Genomic DNA, 20,926 nt, shown 5'->3' on the forward strand with positions numbered 1-20,926 from the left:
TATGTCCGTCAGGCCCCTGCCCTTGAGATATATCTGCAAATATCTCGGAAACGAAGCGAGCTATGGCAAAATGTTAAGAGACGTTTTTTGTAGTGAATTATGTTTCCTACAATTTATGTTCTATGATATTTTTTGATCAGAAGCGTAGTTTTCGAGATATATCGAGATATTTAAAAGTTCCGAAGCCGCACCAACATAATAGAGATACAGAAACACCGTGGCTCCTTTCTTTGAGATAACTCTGCACTACTGCGAGCTGCAAATGCCACTTCCAGCTTAGCTGTGCAGAAGAAGAACAACAAGAAGAAGAAATATCTCGAAATATGTCCGTCAGGCCCCTTCCCTTGAGATAAATCTGCAAATATCTCGGAAACGAAGCGAGCTATGGCAAAATGTTAAGAGACCTTTTTTGTAGAGACTTAAGTTTCCTACTTTTTATGTTCTATGATATTTTTTGATCAGATGCGTAGTTCTCGAGATATATCAAGATATTTAAAAGCTCCGAAGCTGCACCAACATAATAGAGGTACAGAAACACCGTGGCCCCTTTCTTTGAGATAACTCTGCACTATTGCGAGCTGCAAATGCCACTTCCAGCTTAGCTGTGCAGAAGAAGAACAACAAGAATAAGAAATATTTCGAAATATGTCCGTCAGGCCCCTTCCCTTGAGATAAATCTGCAAATATCTCGGAAACGAAGCGAGCTACGGCAAAATGTTAAGAGACCTTTTTTGTAGAAAATTAGGGTTCCTACTTTTTATGTTCTATGATATTTTTTGATCAGATGCGTAGTTCTCGAGATATATCAAGATATTTAAAAGTTCCGAAGCCGCACCAACATAATAGAGATACAGAAACACCGTGGCCCCTTTCTTTGCGATAACACTGCACTATTGCGAGCTGCAAATGCCACTTCCAGCTTAGCTGTGCAGAAGAAGAACAACAAGAAGAAGAAATATCTCGATATATGTCCGTCAGGCCCCTTCCCTTGAGATAAATCTGTAAATATCTCGGAAACGAAGCGAGCTATGGCAAAATGTTAAGAGACCTTTTTTGTAGAGAATTAAGTTTCCTACTTTTTATGTTCTATGATATTTTTCGATCAGAGGCGTAGTTCTCGAGATATATCAAGATATTTAAAAGTTCCGAAGCCGCACCAACATAATAGAGATACAGAAACACCGTGGCCCCTCTCTTTGAGATAACTCTGCACGATTGCGAGCCGCAAATGCCACTTACAGCTTAGCTGTGCAGAAGAAGAACAACGAGAAGAAGAAGTATCTCGAAATATGTCCGTCAGGCCCGTTCCTTTGAGCTGAATCTGCAAATATCTCGGAAACGAAGCGAGCTATGGCAAAATGTTAAGAGACGTTTTTTGTAGTGAATTATGTTTCCTACAATTTATGTTCTATGATATTTTTTGATCAGAAGCGTAGTTTTCGAGATATATCGAGATATTTAAAAGTTCCGAAGCCGCACCAACATAATAGAGATACAGAAACACCGTGGCTCCTTTCTTTGAGATAACTCTGCACTACTGCGAGCTGCAAATGCCACTTCCAGCTTAGCTGTGCAGAAGAAGAACAACAAGAAGAAGAAATATCTCGAAATATGTCCATCAGGACCCTTCCCTTGAGATAAATCTGCAAATATCTCGGAAACGAAGCGAGCTATGGCATAATGTTAGGAGACCTTTTTTGTAGAGAATTATGTTTCCTACAATTTATGTTCTATGATATTTTTTGATCAGAAGCGTAGTTTTCGAGATATATCGAGATATTTAAAAGTTCCGAAGCCGCACCAACATAATAGAGATACGGAAACACCGTGGCCCCTTTCTTTGGGATAACTCTGCACTATTGCGAGCTGGAAATGCCACTTCCAGTTTAGCTGTGCAGAAGAAGAACAACAAGAAGAAGAAATATCTCGAAATATGTCCGTCAGGACCCTTCCCTTGAGATAAATCTGCAAATATCTCGGAAACGAAGCGAGCTATTGCAAAACGTTGAGAGACCTTTTTTGTAGAGAATTAAGTTTCCTACTTTTTATGTTCTATGATATTTTTTGATCAGATGCGTAGTTCTCGAGATATATCAAGATATTTAAAAGCTCCGAAGCTGCACCAACATAATAGAGGTACAGAAACACCGTGGCCCCTTTCTTTGAGATAACTCTGCACTATTGCGAGCAGCAAATGCCACTTCCAGCTTAGCTGTGCAGAAGAAGAACAACAAGAATAAGAAATATTTCGAAATATGTCCGTCAGGCCCCTTCCCTTGAGATAAATCTGCAAATATCTCGGAAACGAAGCGAGCTACGGCAAAATGTTAAGCGACCTTTTTTGTAGAAAATTAGGTTTCCTACTTTTTATGTTCTATGATATTTTTTGATCAGATGCGTAGTTCTCGAGATATATCAAGATATTTAAAAGTTCCGAAGCCGCACCAACATAATAGAGATACAGAAACACCGTGGCCCCTTTCTTTGAGATAACTCTGCACTATTGCGAGCTGCAAATGCCACTTCCAGCTTAGCTGTGCAGAAGAGGAACAACAAGAAGAAGAAATATCTCGGAATATGTCGTCAGGCCCCTTCCCTTGAGCTAAATCTGCAAATATCTCGGAAACGATGCCAGCTATGGGAAAATGTTAAGAGACCTTTTTTGTAGAGAATTATGTTTCCTACTTTTTATGTTCTATGATATTTTTTGATCAGATGCGTAGTTTTCGAGATATATCGAGATATTTAAAAGTTCCGAAGCCGCACCAACATAATAGAGATACAGAAACACCGTGGCCCCTTTCTTTGCGATAACACTGCACTATTGCGCGCTGCAAATGCCACTTCCAGCTTAGCTGTGCAGAAGAAGAACAACAAGAAGAAGAAATATCTCGAAATATGTCCGTCAGGCCCCTTCCCTTGAGATAAATCTGCAAATATCTCGGAAACGAAGCGAGCTATGGCAAAATGTTAAGAGACCTTTTTTGTAGAGAATTAAGTTTCCTACTTTTTATGTTCTATGATATTTTTTGATCAGATGCGTAGTTCTCGAGATATATCAAGATATTTAAAAGTTCCGAAGCCGCACTAACATAATAGAGATACAGAAACACCGTGGCCCCTTTCTTTGAGATAACTCTGCACTATTGCGCGCTGCAAATGCCACTTCCAGCTTAGCTGTGCAGAAGAAGAACAACAAGAAGAAGAAATATCTCGAGATATGTCCGTCAGGCCCCTTCCCTTGAGATAAATCTGCAAATATCTCGGAAACGAAGTGAGCTATGGCAAAATGTTAAGAGACCTTTTTTGTAGAGACTTAAGTTTCCTACTTTTTATGTTCTATGATATTTTTCGATCAGAGGCGTAGTTCTCGAGATATATCAAGATATTTAAAAGTTCCGAAGCCGCACCAACATAATAGAGATACAGAAACACCGTGGCCCCTTTCGTTGAGATAACTCTGCACTGTTGCGAGCTGTAAATGCCACTTCCAGCTTAGCTGTGCAGAAGAAGAACAACAAGAAGAAGAAATATCTCGAAATATGTCCGTCAGGCCCCTGCCCTTGAGATATATCTGCAAATATCTCGGAAACGAAGCGAGCTATGGCAAAATGTTAAGAGACGTTTTTTGTAGTGAATTATGTTTCCTACAATTTATGTTCTATGATATTTTTTGATCAGAAGCGTAGTTTTCGAGATATATCGAGATATTTAAAAGTTCCGAAGCCGCACCAACATAATAGAGATACAGAAACACCGTGGCTCCTTTCTTTGAGATAACTCTGCACTACTGCGAGCTGCAAATGCCACTTCCAGCTTAGCTGTGCAGAAGAAGAACAACAAGAAGAAGAAATATCTCGAAATATGTCCGTCAGGCCCCTTCCCTTGAGATAAATCTGCAAATATCTCGGAAACGAAGCGAGCTATGGCAAAATGTTAAGAGACCTTTTTTGTAGAGACTTAAGTTTCCTACTTTTTATGTTCTATGATATTTTTTGATCAGATGCGTAGTTCTCGAGATATATCAAGATATTTAAAAGCTCCGAAGCTGCACCAACATAATAGAGGTACAGAAACACCGTGGCCCCTTTCTTTGAGATAACTCTGCACTATTGCGAGCTGCAAATGCCACTTCCAGCTTAGCTGTGCAGAAGAAGAACAACAAGAATAAGAAATATTTCGAAATATGTCCGTCAGGCCCCTTCCCTTGAGATAAATCTGCAAATATCTCGGAAACGAAGCGAGCTACGGCAAAATGTTAAGAGACCTTTTTTGTAGAAAATTAGGGTTCCTACTTTTTATGTTCTATGATATTTTTTGATCAGATGCGTAGCTCTCGAGATATATCAAGATATTTAAAAGTTCCGAAGCCGCACCAACATAATAGAGATACAGAAACACCGTGGCCCCTTTCTTTGCGATAACACTGCACTATTGCGAGCTGCAAATGCCACTTCCAGTTTAGCTGTGCAGAAGAAGAACAACAAGAAGAAGAAATATCTCGATATATGTCCGTCAGGCCCCTTCCCTTGAGATAAATCTGTAAATATCTCGGAAACGAAGCGAGCTATGGCAAAATGTTAAGAGACCTTTTTTGTAGAGAATTAAGTTTCCTACTTTTTATGTTCTATGATATTTTTCGATCAGAGGCGTAGTTCTCGAGATATATCAAGATATTTAAAAGTTCCGAAGCCGCACCAACATAATAGAGATACAGAAACACCGTGGCCCCTCTCTTTGAGATAACTCTGCACGATTGCGAGCCGCAAATGCCACTTACAGCTTAGCTGTGCAGAAGAAGAACAACGAGAAGAAGAAGTATCTCGAAATATGTCCGTCAGGCCCGTTCCTTTGAGCTGAATCTGCAAATATCTCGGAAACGAAGCGAGCTATGGCAAAATGTTAAGAGACGTTTTTTGTAGTGAATTATGTTTCCTACAATTTATGTTCTATGATATTTTTTGATCAGAAGCGTAGTTTTCGAGATATATCGAGATATTTAAAAGTTCCGAAGCCGCACCAACATAATAGAGATACAGAAACACCGTGGCTCCTTTCTTTGAGATAACTCTGCACTACTGCGAGCTGCAAATGCCACTTCCAGCTTAGCTGTGCAGAAGAAGAACAACAAGAAGAAGAAATATCTCGAAATATGTCCGTCAGGACCCTTCCCTTGAGATAAATCTGCAAATATCTCGGAAACGAAGCGAGCTATTGCAAAACGTTGAGAGACCTTTTTTGTAGAGAATTAAGTTTCCTACTTTTTAGGTTCTATGATATTTTTTGATCAGATGCGTAGTTCTCGAGATATATCAAGATATTTAAAAGCTCCGAAGCTGCACCAACATAATAGAGGTACAGAAACACCGTGGCCCCTTTCTTTGAGATAACTCTGCACTATTGCGAGCTGCAAATGCCACTTCCAGCTTAGCTGTGCAGAAGAAGAACAACAAGAATAAGAAATATTTCGAAATATGTCCGTCAGGCCCCTTCCCTTGAGATAAATCTGCAAATATCTCGGAAACGAAGCGAGCTACGGCAAAATGTTAAGCGACCTTTTTTGTAGAAAATTAGGTTTCCTACTTTTTATGTTCTATGATATTTTTTGATCAGATGCGTAGTTCTCGAGATATATCAAGATATTTAAAAGTTCCGAAGCCGCACCAACATAATAGAGATACAGAAACACCGTGGCCCCTTTCTTTGAGATAACTCTGCACTATTGCGAGCTGCAAATGCCACTTCCAGCTTAGCTGTGCAGAAGAGGAACAACAAGAAGAAGAAATATCTCGGAATATGTCGTCAGGCCCCTTCCCTTGAGCTAAATCTGCAAATATCTCGGAAACGATGCCAGCTATGGGAAAATGTTAAGAGACCTTTTTTGTAGAGAATTATGTTTCCTACTTTTTATGTTCTATGATATTTTTTGATCAGATGCGTAGTTTTCGAGATATATCGAGATATTTAAAAGTTCCGAAGCCGCACCAACATAATAGAGATACAGAAACATCGTGGCCCCTTTCTTTGGGATAACTCTGCACTATTGCGAGTTGGAAATGCCACTTCCAGTTTAGCTGTGCAGAAGAAGAACAACAAGAAGAAGAAATATCTCGAAATATGTCTGTCAGGACCCTTCCCTTGAGATAAATCTGCAAATATCTCGGAAACGAAGCGAGCTATTGCAAAACGTTAAGAGACCTTTTTTGTAGAGAATTAAGTTTCCTACTTTTTATGTTCTATGATATTTTTTGATCAGATGCGTAGTTCTCGAGATATATCAAGATATTTAAAAGTTCCGAAGCTGCACCAACATAATAGAGGTGCAGAAACACCGTGGCCTCTTTCTTTGAGATAACTCTGCACTATTGCGAGCTGCAAATGCCACTTCCAGCTTAGCTGTGCAGAAGAGGAACAACAAGAAGAAGAAATATCTCGGAATATGTCCGTCAGGCCCCTTCCCTTGAGATATATCTGCAAATATCTCGGAAACGATGCCAGCTATGGGAAAATGTTAAGAGACCTTTTTTGTAGAGAATTAAGTTTCCTACTTTTTATCTTCTATGCTATTTTTTGATCAGATGCGTAGTTCTCGAGATATATCAAGATATTTAAAAGTTCCGAAGCCGCACCAACATAATAGAGATACAGAAACACCGTGGCCCCTTTCTTTGAGATAACTCTGCACTATTGCGCGCTGCAAATGCCACTTCCAGCTTAGCTGTGCAGAAGAAGAACAACAAGAAGAAGAAATATCTCGAAATATGTCCGTCAGGCCCCTTCCCTTGAGATAAATCTGCAAATATCTCGGAAACGAAGCGAGCTATGGCAAAATGTTAAGAGACCTTTTTTGTAGAGAATTAAGTTTCCTACTTTTTATGTTCTATGATATTTTTTGATCAGATGCGTAGTTCTCGAGATATATCAAGATATTTAAAAGTTCCGAAACCGCACTAACATAATAGAGATACAGAAACACCGTGGCCCCTTTCTTTGAGATAACTCTGCACTATTGCGCGCTGCAAATGCCACTTCCAGCTTAGCTGTGCAGAAGAAGAACAACAAGAAGAAGAAATATCTCGAGATATGTCCGTCAGGCCCCTTCCCTTGAGATAAATCTGCAAATATCTCGGAAACGAAGCGAGCTATGGCAAAATGTTAAGAGACCTTTTTTGTAGAGAATTAAGTTTCCTACTTTTTATGTTCTATGATATTTTTTGATCAGATGCGTAGTTCTCGAGATATATCAAGATATTTAAAAGTTCCGAAGCCGCACCAACATAATAGAGATACAGAAACACCGTGGCCCCTTTCTTTGAGATAACTCTGCACTACTGCGAGCTGCAAATGCCACTTCCAGCTTAGCTGTGCAGAAGAAGAACAACAAGAAGAAGAAATATCTGGAAATATGTCCGTCAGGCCCCTTCCCTTGAGATAAATCTGCAAATATCTCGGAAACGAAGCGAGCTACGGCAAAATGTTAAGAGACCTTTTTTGTAGAAAATTAGGATTCCTACTTTTTATGTTCTATGATATTTTTTGACCAGATGCGTAGTTCTCGAGATATATCAAGATATTTAAAAGTTCCGAAGCCGCACTAACATAATAGAGATACAGAAACACCGTGGCCCCGTTCTTTGAGATAACTCTGCACTATTGCGCGCTGCAAATGCCACTTCCAGCTTAGCTGTGCAGAAGAAGAACAACAAGAAGAAGAAATATCTCGGAATATGTCCGTCAGGCCCCTTCCCTTGAGATATATCTGCAAATATCTCGGAAACGATGCCAGCTATGGGAAAATGTTAAGAGACCTTTTTTGTAGAGAATTAAGTTTCCTACTTTTTATCTTCTATGCTATTTTTTGATCAGATGCGTAGTTCTCGAGATATATCAAGATATTTAAAAGTTCCGAAGCCGCACCAACATAATAGAGATACAGAAACACCGTGGCCCCTTTCTTTGAGATAACTCTGCACTATTGCGCGCTGCAAATGCCACTTCCAGCTTAGCTGTGCAGAAGAGGAACAACAAGAAGAAGAAATATCTCGGAATATGTCGTCAGGCCCCTTCCCTTGAGCTAAATCTGCAAATATCTCGGAAACGATGCCAGCTATGGGAAAATGTTAAGAGACCTTTTTTGTAGAGAATTATGTTTCCTACTTTTTATGTTCTATGATATTTTTTGATCAGATGCGTAGTTTTCGAGATATATCGAGATATTTAAAAGTTCCGAAGCCGCACCAACATAATAGAGATACAGAAACATCGTGGCCCCTTTCTTTGGGATAACTCTGCACTATTGCGAGTTGGAAATGCCACTTCCAGTTTAGCTGTGCAGAAGAAGAACAACAAGAAGAAGAAATATCTCGAAATATGTCTGTCAGGACCCTTCCCTTGAGATAAATCTGCAAATATCTCGGAAACGAAGCGAGCTATTGCAAAACGTTAAGAGACCTTTTTTGTAGAGAATTAAGTTTCCTACTTTTTATGTTCTATGATATTTTTTGATCAGATGCGTAGTTCTCGAGATATATCAAGATATTTAAAAGTTCCGAAGCTGCACCAACATAATAGAGGTGCAGAAACACCGTGGCCCCTTTCTTTGAGATAACTCTGCACTATTGCGCGCTGCAAATGCCACTTCCAGCTTAGCTGTGCAGAAGAAGAACAACAAGAAGAAGAAATATCTCGAGATATGTCCGTCAGGCCCCTTCCCTTGAGATAAATCTGCAAATATCTCGGAAACGAAGCGAGCTATGGCAAAATGTTAAGAGACCTTTTTTGTAGAGAATTAAGTTTCCTACTTTTTATCTTCTATGCTATTTTTTGATCAGATGCGTAGTTCTCGAGATATATCAAGATATTTAAAAGTTCCGAAGCCGCACCAACATAATAGAGATACAGAAACACCGTGGCCCCTTTCTTTGAGATAACTCTGCACTATTGCGCGCTGCAAATGCCACTTCCAGCTTAGCTGTGCAGAAGAAGAACAACAAGAAGAAGAAATATCTCGAAATATGTCCGTCAGGCCCCTTCCCTTGAGATAAATCTGCAAATATCTCGGAAACGAAGCGAGCTATGGCAAAATGTTAAGAGACCTTTTTTGTAGAGAATTAAGTTTCCTACTTTTTATGTTCTATGATATTTTTTGATCAGATGCGTAGTTCTCGAGATATATCAAGATATTTAAAAGTTCCGAAGCCGCACTAACATAATAGAGATACAGAAACACCGTGGCCCCTTTCTTTGAGATAACTCTGCACTATTGCGCGCTGCAAATGCCACTTCCAGCTTAGCTGTGCAGAAGAAGAACAACAAGAAGAAGAAATATCTCGAGATATGTCCGTCAGGCCCCTTCCCTTGAGATAAATCTGCAAATATCTCGGAAACGAAGCGAGCTATGGCAAAATGTTAAGAGACCTTTTTTGTAGAGAATTAAGTTTCCTACTTTTTATGTTCTATGATATTTTTTGATCAGATGCGTAGTTCTCGAGATATATCAAGATATTTAAAAGTTCCGAAGCCGCACCAACATAATAGAGATACAGAAACACCGTGGCCCCTTTCTTTGAGATAACTCTGCACTACTGCGAGCTGCAAATGCCACTTCCAGCTTAGCTGTGCAGAAGAAGAACAACAAGAAGAAGAAACATCTGGAAATATGTCCGTCAGGCCCCTTCCCTTGAGATAAATCTGCAAATATCTCGGAAACGAAGCGAGCTATGGCAAAATGTTAAGAGACCTTTTTTGTAGACAATTATGTTTCCTACAATTTATGTTCTATGATATTTTCTGACCAGATTCGTAGTTCTCGAGATATATCAAGATATTTAAAAGTTCCGAAGCCGCACCAACATAATAGAGATACAGAAACACCGTGGCCCCTCTCTTTGAGATAACTCTGCACTATTGCGAGCTGCAAATGCCACGTCCAGTTTAGCTGTGCAGAAGAAGAACAACAAGAAGAAGAAATATCTCGAAATATGTCCGTCAGGACCCTTCCCTTGAGATAAATCTGCAAATATCTCGGAAACGAAGCGAGCTACGGCAAAATGTTAAGAGACCTTTTTTGTAGAAAATTAGGATTCCTACTTTTTATGTTCTATGATATTTTTTGACCAGATGCGTAGTTCTCGAGATATATCAAGATATTTAAAAGTTCCGAAGCCGCACTAACATAATAGAGATACAGAAACACCGTGGCCCCGTTCTTTGAGATAACTCTGCACTATTGCGCGCTGCAAATGCCACTTCCAGCTTAGCTGTGCAGAAGAAGAACAACAAGAAGAAGAAATATCTCGGAATATGTCCGTCAGGCCCCTTCCCTTGAGATATATCTGCAAATATCTCGGAAACGATGCCAGCTATGGGAAAATGTTAAGAGACCTTTTTTGTAGAGAATTAAGTTTCCTACTTTTTATCTTCTATGCTATTTTTTGATCAGATGCGTAGTTCTCGAGATATATCAAGATATTTAAAAGTTCCGAAGCCGCACCAACATAATAGAGATACAGAAACACCGTGGCCCCTTTCTTTGAGATAACTCTGCACTATTGCGCGCTGCAAATGCCACTTCCAGCTTAGCTGTGCAGAAGAAGAACAACAAGAAGAAGAAATATCTCGAAATATGTCCGTCAGGCCCCTTCCCTTGAGATAAATCTGCAAATATCTCGGAAACGAAGCGAGCTATGGCAAAATGTTAAGAGACCTTTTTTGTAGAGAATTAAGTTTCCTACTTTTTATGTTCTATGATATTTTTTGATCAGATGCGTAGTTCTCGAGATATATCAAGATATTTAAAAGTTCCGAAGCCGCACTAACATAATAGAGATACAGAAACACCGTGGCCCCTTTCTTTGAGATAACTCTGCACTATTGCGCGCTGCAAATGCCACTTCCAGCTTAGCTGTGCAGAAGAAGAACAACAAGAAGAAGAAATATCTCGAGATATGTCCGTCAGGCCCCTTCCCTTGAGATAAATCTGCAAATATCTCGGAAACGAAGCGAGCTATGGCAAAATGTTAAGAGACCTTTTTTGTAGAGAATTAAGTTTCCTACTTTTTATGTTCTATGATATTTTTTGATCAGATGCGTAGTTCTCGAGATATATCAAGATATTTAAAAGTTCCGAAGCCGCACCAACATAATAGAGATACAGAAACACCGTGGCCCCTTTCTTTGAGATAACTCTGCACTACTGCGAGCTGCAAATGCCACTTCCAGCTTAGCTGTGCAGAAGAAGAACAACAAGAAGAAGAAACATCTGGAAATATGTCCGTCAGGCCCCTTCCCTTGAGATAAATCTGCAAATATCTCGGAAACGAAGCGAGCTATGGCAAAATGTTAAGAGACCTTTTTTGTAGACAATTATGTTTCCTACAATTTATGTTCTATGATATTTTCTGACCAGATTCGTAGTTCTCGAGATATATCAAGATATTTAAAAGTTCCGAAGCCGCACCAACATAATAGAGATACAGAAACACCGTGGCCCCTCTCTTTGAGATAACTCTGCACTATTGCGAGCTGCAAATGCCACGTCCAGTTTAGCTGTGCAGAAGAAGAACAACAAGAAGAAGAAATATCTCGAAATATGTCCGTCAGGACCCTTCCCTTGAGATAAATCTGCAAATATCTCGGAAACGAAGCGAGCTATGGCAAAATGTTAAGAGACCTTTTTTGTAGAGAATTATGTTTCCTACTTTTTATGTTCTATGATATTTTTTGATCAGACGCGTAGTTCTCGAGATATATCAAGATATTTAAAAGTTCCGAAGCCGCACCAACATAATAGAGATACAGAAACACCGTGGCCCCTTTCTTTGAGATAACTCTGCACTATTGCGAGCTGCAAATGCCACTTCCAGCTTAGCTGTGCAGAAGAAGAACAACAAGAAGAAGAAATATCTCGAAATATGTCCGTCAGGCCCCTGCCCTTGAGATATATCTGCAAATATCTCGGAAACAAAGCGAGCTATGGCAAAATGTTAAGAGACCTTTTTTGTAGAGAATTAAGTTTCCTACTTTTTATGTTCTATGATATTTTTTGATCAGATGCGCAGTTCTCGAGATATATCAAGATATTTAAAAGTTCCGAAGCCGCACCAACATAATAGAGATACAGAAACACCGTGGCCCCTTTCTTTGAGATAACTCTGCACTATTGCGCGCTGCAAATGCCACTTCCAGCTTAGCTGTGCAGAAGAAGAACAACAAGAAGAAGAAATATCTCGAAATATGTCCGTCAGGCCCCTTACCTTGAGATAAATCTGCAAATATCTCGGAAACGAAGCGAGCTATGGCAAAATGTTAAGAGACCTTTTTTGTAGAGAATTAAGTTTCCTACTTTTTATGTTCTATGATATTTTTCGATCAGAGGCGTAGTTCTCGAGATATATCAAGATATTTAAAAGTTCCGAAGCCGCACCAACATAATAGAGATACAGAAACACCGTGGCCCCTCTCTTTGAGATAACTCTGCACGACTGCGAGCCGCAAATGCCACTTACAGCTTAGCTGTGCAGAAGAAGAACAACGAGAAGAAGAAGTATCTCGAAATATGTCCGTCAGGCCCGTTCCTTTGAGCTGAATCTGCAAATATCTCGGAAACGAAGCGAGCTATGGCAAAATGTTAAGAGACGTTTTTTGTAGTGAATTATGTTTCCTACAATTTATGTTCTATGATATTTTTTGATCAGAAGCGTAGTTTTCGAGATATATCGAGATATTTAAAAGTTCCGAAGCCGCACCAACATAATAGAGATACAGAAACACCGTGGCTCCTTTCTTTGAGATAACTCTGCACTACTGCGAGCTGCAAATGCCACTTCCAGCTTAGCTGTGCAGAAGAAGAACAACAAGAAGAAGAAATATCTCGAAATATGTCCGTCAGGCCCCTTCCCTTGAGATAAATCTGCAAATATCTCGGAAACGAAGCGAGCTATGGCAAAATGTTAAGAGACCTTTTTTGTAGACAATTATGTTTCCTACAATTTATGTTCTATGATATTTTCTGACCAGATTCGTAGTTCTCGAGATATATCAAGATATTTAAAAGTTCCGAAGCCGCACCAACATAATAGAGATACAGAAACACCGTGGCCCCTCTCTTTGAGATAACTCTGCACTATTGCGAGCTGCAAATGCCACGTCCAGTTTAGCTGTGCAGAAGAAGAACAACAAGAAGAAGAAATATCTCGAAATATGTCCGTCAGGACCCTTCCCTTGAGATAAATCTGCAAATATCTCGGAAACGAAGCGAGCTACGGCAAAATGTTAAGAGACCTTTTTTGTAGAAAATTAGGATTCCTACTTTTTATGTTCTATGATATTTTTTGACCAGATGCGTAGTTCTCGAGATATATCAAGATATTTAAAAGTTCCGAAGCCGCACTAACATAATAGAGATACAGAAACACCGTGGCCCCGTTCTTTGAGATAACTCTGCACTATTGCGCGCTGCAAATGCCACTTCCAGCTTAGCTGTGCAGAAGAAGAACAACAAGAAGAAGAAATATCTCGGAATATGTCCGTCAGGCCCCTTCCCTTGAGATATATCTGCAAATATCTCGGAAACGATGCCAGCTATGGGAAAATGTTAAGAGACCTTTTTTGTAGAGAATTAAGTTTCCTACTTTTTATCTTCTATGCTATTTTTTGATCAGATGCGTAGTTCTCGAGATATATCAAGATATTTAAAAGTTCCGAAGCCGCACCAACATAATAGAGATACAGAAACACCGTGGCCCCTTTCTTTGAGATAACTCTGCACTATTGCGCGCTGCAAATGCCACTTCCAGCTTAGCTGTGCAGAAGAAGAACAACAAGAAGAAGAAATATCTCGAAATATGTCCGTCAGGCCCCTTCCCTTGAGATAAATCTGCAAATATCTCGGAAACGAAGCGAGCTATGGCAAAATGTTAAGAGACCTTTTTTGTAGAGAATTAAGTTTCCTACTTTTTATGTTCTATGATATTTTTTGATCAGATGCGTAGTTCTCGAGATATATCAAGATATTTAAAAGTTCCGAAGCCGCACTAACATAATAGAGATACAGAAACACCGTGGCCCCTTTCTTTGAGATAACTCTGCACTATTGCGCGCTGCAAATGCCACTTCCAGCTTAGCTGTGCAGAAGAAGAACAACAAGAAGAAGAAATATCTCGAGATATGTCCGTCAGGCCCCTTCCCTTGAGATAAATCTGCAAATATCTCGGAAACGAAGCGAGCTATGGCAAAATGTTAAGAGACCTTTTTTGTAGAGAATTAAGTTTCCTACTTTTTATGTTCTATGATATTTTTTGATCAGATGCGTAGTTCTCGAGATATATCAAGATATTTAAAAGTTCCGAAGCCGCACCAACATAATAGAGATACAGAAACACCGTGGCCCCTTTCTTTGAGATAACTCTGCACTACTGCGAGCTGCAAATGCCACTTCCAGCTTAGCTGTGCAGAAGAAGAACAACAAGAAGAAGAAACATCTGGAAATATGTCCGTCAGGCCCCTTCCCTTGAGATAAATCTGCAAATATCTCGGAAACGAAGCGAGCTATGGCAAAATGTTAAGAGACCTTTTTTGTAGACAATTATGTTTCCTACAATTTATGTTCTATGATATTTTCTGACCAGATTCGTAGTTCTCGAGATATATCAAGATATTTAAAAGTTCCGAAGCCGCACCAACATAATAGAGATACAGAAACACCGTGGCCCCTCTCTTTGAGATAACTCTGCACTATTGCGAGCTGCAAATGCCACGTCCAGTTTAGCTGTGCAGAAGAAGAACAACAAGAAGAAGAAATATCTCGAAATATGTCCGTCAGGACCCTTCCCTTGAGATAAATCTGCAAATATCTCGGAAACGAAGCGAGCTATGGCAAAATGTTAAGAGACCTTTTTTGTAGAGAATTATGTTTCCTACTTTTTATGTTCTATGATATTTTTTGATCAGACGCGTAGTTCTCGAGATATATCAAGATATTTAAAAGTTCCGAAGCCGCACCAACATAATAGAGATACAGAAACACCGTGGCCCCTTTCTTTGAGATAACTCTGCACTATTGCGAGCTGCAAATGCCACTTCCAGCTTAGCTGTGCAGAAGAAGAACAACAAGAAGAAGAAATATCTCGAAATATGTCCGTCAGGCCCCTGCCCTTGAGATATATCTGCAAATATCTCGGAAACAAAGCGAGCTATGGCAAAATGTTAAGAGACCTTTTTTGTAGAGAATTAAGTTTCCTACTTTTTATGTTCTATGATATTTTTTGATCAGATGCGCAGTTCTCGAGATATATCAAGATATTTAAAAGTTCCGAAGCCGCACCAACATAATAGAGATACAGAAACACCGTGGCCCCTTTCTTTGAGATAACTCTGCACTATTGCGCGCTGCAAATGCCACTTCCAGCTTAGCTGTGCAGAAGAAGAACAACAAGAAGAAGAAATATCTCGAAATATGTCCGTCAGGCCCCTTACCTTGAGATAAATCTGCAAATATCTCGGAAACGAAGCGAGCTATGGCAAAATGTTAAGAGACCTTTTTTGTAGAGAATTAAGTTTCCTACTTTTTATGTTCTATGATATTTTTCGATCAGAGGCGTAGTTCTCGAGATATATCAAGATATTTAAAAGTTCCGAAGCCGCACCAACATAATAGAGATACAGAAACACCGTGGCCCCTCTCTTTGAGATAACTCTGCACGACTGCGAGCCGCAAATGCCACTTACAGCTTAGCTGTGCAGAAGAAGAACAACGAGAAGAAGAAGTATCTCGAAATATGTCCGTCAGGCCCGTTCCTTTGAGCTGAATCTGCAAATATCTCGGAAACGAAGCGAGCTATGGCAAAATGTTAAGAGACGTTTTTTGTAGTGAATTATGTTTCCTACAATTTATGTTCTATGATATTTTTTGATCAGAAGCGTAGTTTTCGAGATATATCGAGATATTTAAAAGTTCCGAAGCCGCACCAACATAATAGAGATACAGAAACACCGTGGCTCCTTTCTTTGAGATAACTCTGCACTACTGCGAGCTGCAAATGCCACTTCCAGCTTAGCTGTGCAGAAGAAGAACAACAAGAAGAAGAAATATCTCGAAATATGTCCGTCAGGCCCCTTCCCTTGAGATAAATCTGCAAATATCTCGGAAACGAAGCGAGCTATGGCAAAATGTTAAGAGACCTTTTTTGTAGAGACTTAAGTTTCCTACTTTTTATGTTCTATGATATTTTTCGATCAGAGGCGTAGTTCTCGAGATATATCAAGATATTTAAAAGTTCCGAAGCCGCACCAACATAATAGAGATACAGAAACACCGTGGCCCCTTTCTTTGAGATAACTCTGCACGATTGCGAGCTGGAAATGCCACTTCCAGTTTAGCTGTGCAGAAGAAGAACAACAAGAAGAAGAAATATCTCGAAATATGTCCATCAGGACCCTTCCCTTGAGATAAATCTGCAAATATCTCGGAAACGAAGCGAGCTATGGCAAAATGTTAAGAGACGTTTTTTGTAGAGAATTATGTTTCCTACAATTTATGTTCTATGATATTTTTTGATCAGAAGCGTAGTTTTCGAGATATATCGAGATACTTAAAAGTTCCGAAGCCGCACCAACATAATAGAGATACAGAAACACCGTGGCCCCTTTCTTTGAGATAACTCTGCAACTATTGCGCGCTGCAAATGGCACTTCCAGCTTAGCTGTGCAGAAGAAGAACAACAAGAAGAAGAAATATCTCGACATATGTCCGTCAGGCCCCTTCCCTTGAGATAAATCTGCAAATATCTCGGAAACGAAGCGAGCTATGGCAAAATGTTAAGAGACCTTTTTTGTAGAGAATTATGTTCCCTACAATTTATGTTCTATGATATTTTTTGATCAGATGCGTAGTTCTCGAGATATATCAAGATATTTAAAATTTCCGAAGCCGCACCAACATAATAGAGATACAGAAACACCGTGGCCCCTTTCTTTGCGATAACTCTGCACTATTGGCAGCTGCAAATGCCACTTCCAGCTTAGCTGTGCAGAAGAAGAACAACAAGAAGAAGAAATATCTCGAAATATGTCCGTCAGGCCCCTTCCCTTGAGATAAATCTGCAAATATCTCGGAAACGAAGCGAGCTATGCCAAAATGTTAAGAGACCTTATTTGTAGACAATTAAGTTTCCTACTTTTTATGTTCTATGATATTTTTTGATCAGATGCGTAGTTCTCGAGATATATCAAGATATTTAAAAGTTCCGAAGCTGCACCAACATAATAGAGGTGCAGAAACACCGTGGCCTCTTTCTTTGAGATAACTCTGCACTATTGCGAGCTGCAAATGCCACTTCCAGCTTAGCTGTGCAGAAGAGGAACAACAAGAAGAAGAAATATCTCGAAATATGTCCATCAGGACCCTTCCCTTGAGATAAATCTGCAAATATCTCGGAAACGAAGCGAGCTATGGCAAAATGTTAAGAGACGTTTTTTGTAGAGAATTATGTTTCCAACAATTTATGTTCTATGATATTTTTTGATCAGAAGCGTAGTTTTCGAGATATATCGAGATACTTAAAAGTTCCGAAGCCGCACCAACATAATAGAGATACAGAAACACCGTGGCCCCTTTCTTTGAGATAACTCTGCACTAGTGCGAGCCGCAAATGCCACTTCCAGCTTAGCTGTGCAGAAGAAGAACAACAAGAAGAAGAAATATCTCGGAATATGTCCGTCAGGCCCCTTCCCTTGAGATAAATCTGCAAATATCTCGGAAACCAAGCGAGGTATGGCAAAATGTTAAGAGACCTTATTTGTAGAGAATTAAGTTTCCTACTTTTTATGTTCTACGATATTTTTTGATCAGATGCGTAGTTCTCGAGATATATCAAGATATTTAAAAGTTCCGAAGCCGCACCAACATAATAGAGATACAGAAACACCGTGGCCCCTTTCTTTGAGATAACTCTGCACTATTGCGAGCTGCAAATGCCACTTCCAGCTTAGCTGTGCAGAAGAAGAACAACAAGAAGAAGAAATATCTGGAAATATGTCCGTCAGGCCCCTTCCCTTGAGATAAATCTGCAAATATCTCGGAAACGAAGCGAGCTACGGCAAAATGTTAAGAGACCTTTTTTGTAGAAAATTAGGATTCCTACTTTTTATGTTCTATGATATTTTTTGGACAGATGCGTAGTTCTCGAGATATATCAAGATATTTAAAAGTTCCGAAGCCGCACCAACATAATAGAGATACAGAAACACCGTGGCCCCTTTCTTTGAGATAACTCTGCACTATTGCGCGCTGCAAATGGCACTTCCAGCTTAGCTGTGCAGAAGAAGAACAACAAGAAGAAGAAATATCTCGAAATATGTCCGTCAGGCCCCTTCCCTTGAGATAAATCTGCAAATATCTCGGAAACGAAGCGAGCTATGGCAAAATGTTAAGAGACCTTTTTTGTAGAGAATTAAGTTTCCTACTTTCTATGTTCTATGATATTTTTTGATCAGATGCGTAGTTCTCGAGATATATCAAGATATTTAAAAGTTCCGAAGCCGCACCAACATAATAGAGATACAGAAACACCGTGGCCCCTTTCTTTGAGATAACTCTGCACGATTGCGAGCTGGAAATGCCACTTCCAGTTTAGCTGTGCAGAAGAAGAACAACAAGAAGAAGAAATATCTCGAAATATGTACATCAGGACCCTTCCCTTGAGATAAATCTGCAAATATCTCGGAAACGAAGCGAGCTATGGCAAAATGTTAAGAGACCTTTTTTGTAGAGAATTATGTTCCCTACAATTTATGTTCTATGATATTTTTTGATCAGATGCGTAGTTCTCGAGATATATCAAGATATTTAAAATTTCCGAAGCCGCACCAACATAATAGAGATACAGAAACACCGTGGCCCCTTTCTTTGCGATAACTCTGCACTATTGCGAGCTGCAAATGCCACTTCCAGCTTAGCTGTGCAGAAGAAGAACAACAAGAAGAAGAAATATCTCGAAATATGTCCGTCAGGCCCCTTCCCTTGAGATAAATCTGCAAATATCTCGGAAACGAAGCGAGCTATGCCAAAATGTTAAGAGACCTTATTTGTAGACAATTAAGTTTCCTACTTTTTATGTTCTATGATATTTTTTGATCAGATGGGTAGTTCTCGAGATATATCAAGATATTTAAAAGTTCCGAAGCTGCACCAACATAATAGAGGTGCAGAAACACGGTGGCCTCTTTCTTTGAGATAACTCTGCACTATTGCGAGCTGCAAATGCCACTTCCAGCTTAGCTGTGCAGAAGAGGAACAACAAGAAGAAGAAATATCTCGGAATATGTCCGTCAGGCCCCTTCCCTTGAGATAAATCTGCAAATATCTCGGAAACGATGCCAGCTATGGCAAAATGTTAAGAGACCTTATTTGTAGAGAATTAAGTTTCCTACTTTTTATCTTCTATGATATTTTCTGACCAGATTCGTAGTTCTCGAGATATATCAAGATATTTAAAAGTTCCGAAGCCGCACCAACATAATAGAGATACAGAAACACCGTGGCCCCTCTCTTTGAGATAACTCTGCACTATTGCGAGCTGCAAATGCCACTTCCAGCTTAGCTGTGCAGAAGAAGAACAACAAGAAGAAGAAATATCTGGAAATATGTCCGTCAGGCCCCTTCCCTTGAGATAAATCTGCAAATATCTCGGAAACGAAGCGAGCTACGGCAAAATGTTAAGAGACCTTTTTTGTAGAAAATTAGGATTCCTACTTTTTATGTTCTATGATATTTTTTGAACAGATGCGTAGTTCTCGAGATATATCAAGATATTTAAAAGTTCCGAAGCCGCACCAACATAATAGAGATACAGAAACACCGTGGCCCCTTTCTTTGAGATAACTCTGCAACTATTGCGCGCTGCAAATGGCACTTCCAGCTTAGCTGTGCAGAAGAAGAACAACAAGAAGAAGAAATATCTCGACATATGTCCGTCAGGCCCCTTCCCTTGAGATAAATCTGCAAATATCTCGGAAACGAAGCGAGCTATGGCAAAATGTTAAGAGACCTTTTTTGTAGAGAATTATGTTCCCTACAATTTATGTTCTATGATATTTTTTGATCAGATGCGTAGTTCTCGAGATATATCAAGATATTTAAAATTTCCGAAGCCGCACCAACATAATAGAGATACAGAAACACCGTGGCCCCTTTCTTTGCGATAACTCTGCACTATTGCGAGCTGCAAATGCCACTTCCAGCTTAGCTGTGCAGAAGAAGAACAACAAGAAGAAGAAATATCTCGAAATATGTCCGTCAGGCCCCTTCCCTTGAGATAAATCTGCAAATATCTCGGAAACGAAGCGAGCTATGCCAAAATGTTAAGAGACCTTATTTGTAGACAATTAAGTTTCCTACTTTTTATGTTCTATGATATTTTTTGATCAGATGCGTAGTTCTCGAGATATATCAAGATATTTAAAAGTTCCGAAGCTGCACCAACATAATAGAGGTGCAGAAACACCGTGGCCTCTTTCTTTGAGATAACTCTGCACTATTGCGAGCTGCAAATGCCACTTCCAGCTTAGCTGTGCAGAAGAGGAACAACAAGAAGAAGAAATATCTCGGAATATGTCCGTCAGGCCCCTTCCCTTGAGATAAATCTGCAAATATCTCGGAAACGATGCCAGCTATGGCAAAATGTTAAGAGACCTTTTTTGTAGAGAATTAAGTTTCCTACTTTTTATCTTCTATGATATTTTCTGACCAGATTCGTAGTTCTCGAGATATATCAAGATATTTAAAAGTTCCGAAGCCGCACCAACATAATAGAGATACAGAAACACCGTGGCCCCTCTCTTTGAGATAACTCTGCACTATTGCGAGCTGCAAATGCCACTTCCAGCTTAGCTGTGCAGAAGAAGAACAACAAGAAGAAGAAATATCTCG

This window comes from Osmia lignaria, unplaced genomic scaffold (genome assembly GCF_051020975.1).
Source record: "Osmia lignaria lignaria isolate PbOS001 unplaced genomic scaffold, iyOsmLign1 scaffold0003, whole genome shotgun sequence".
NCBI classification, from domain to species: domain Eukaryota; kingdom Metazoa; phylum Arthropoda; class Insecta; order Hymenoptera; family Megachilidae; genus Osmia; species Osmia lignaria.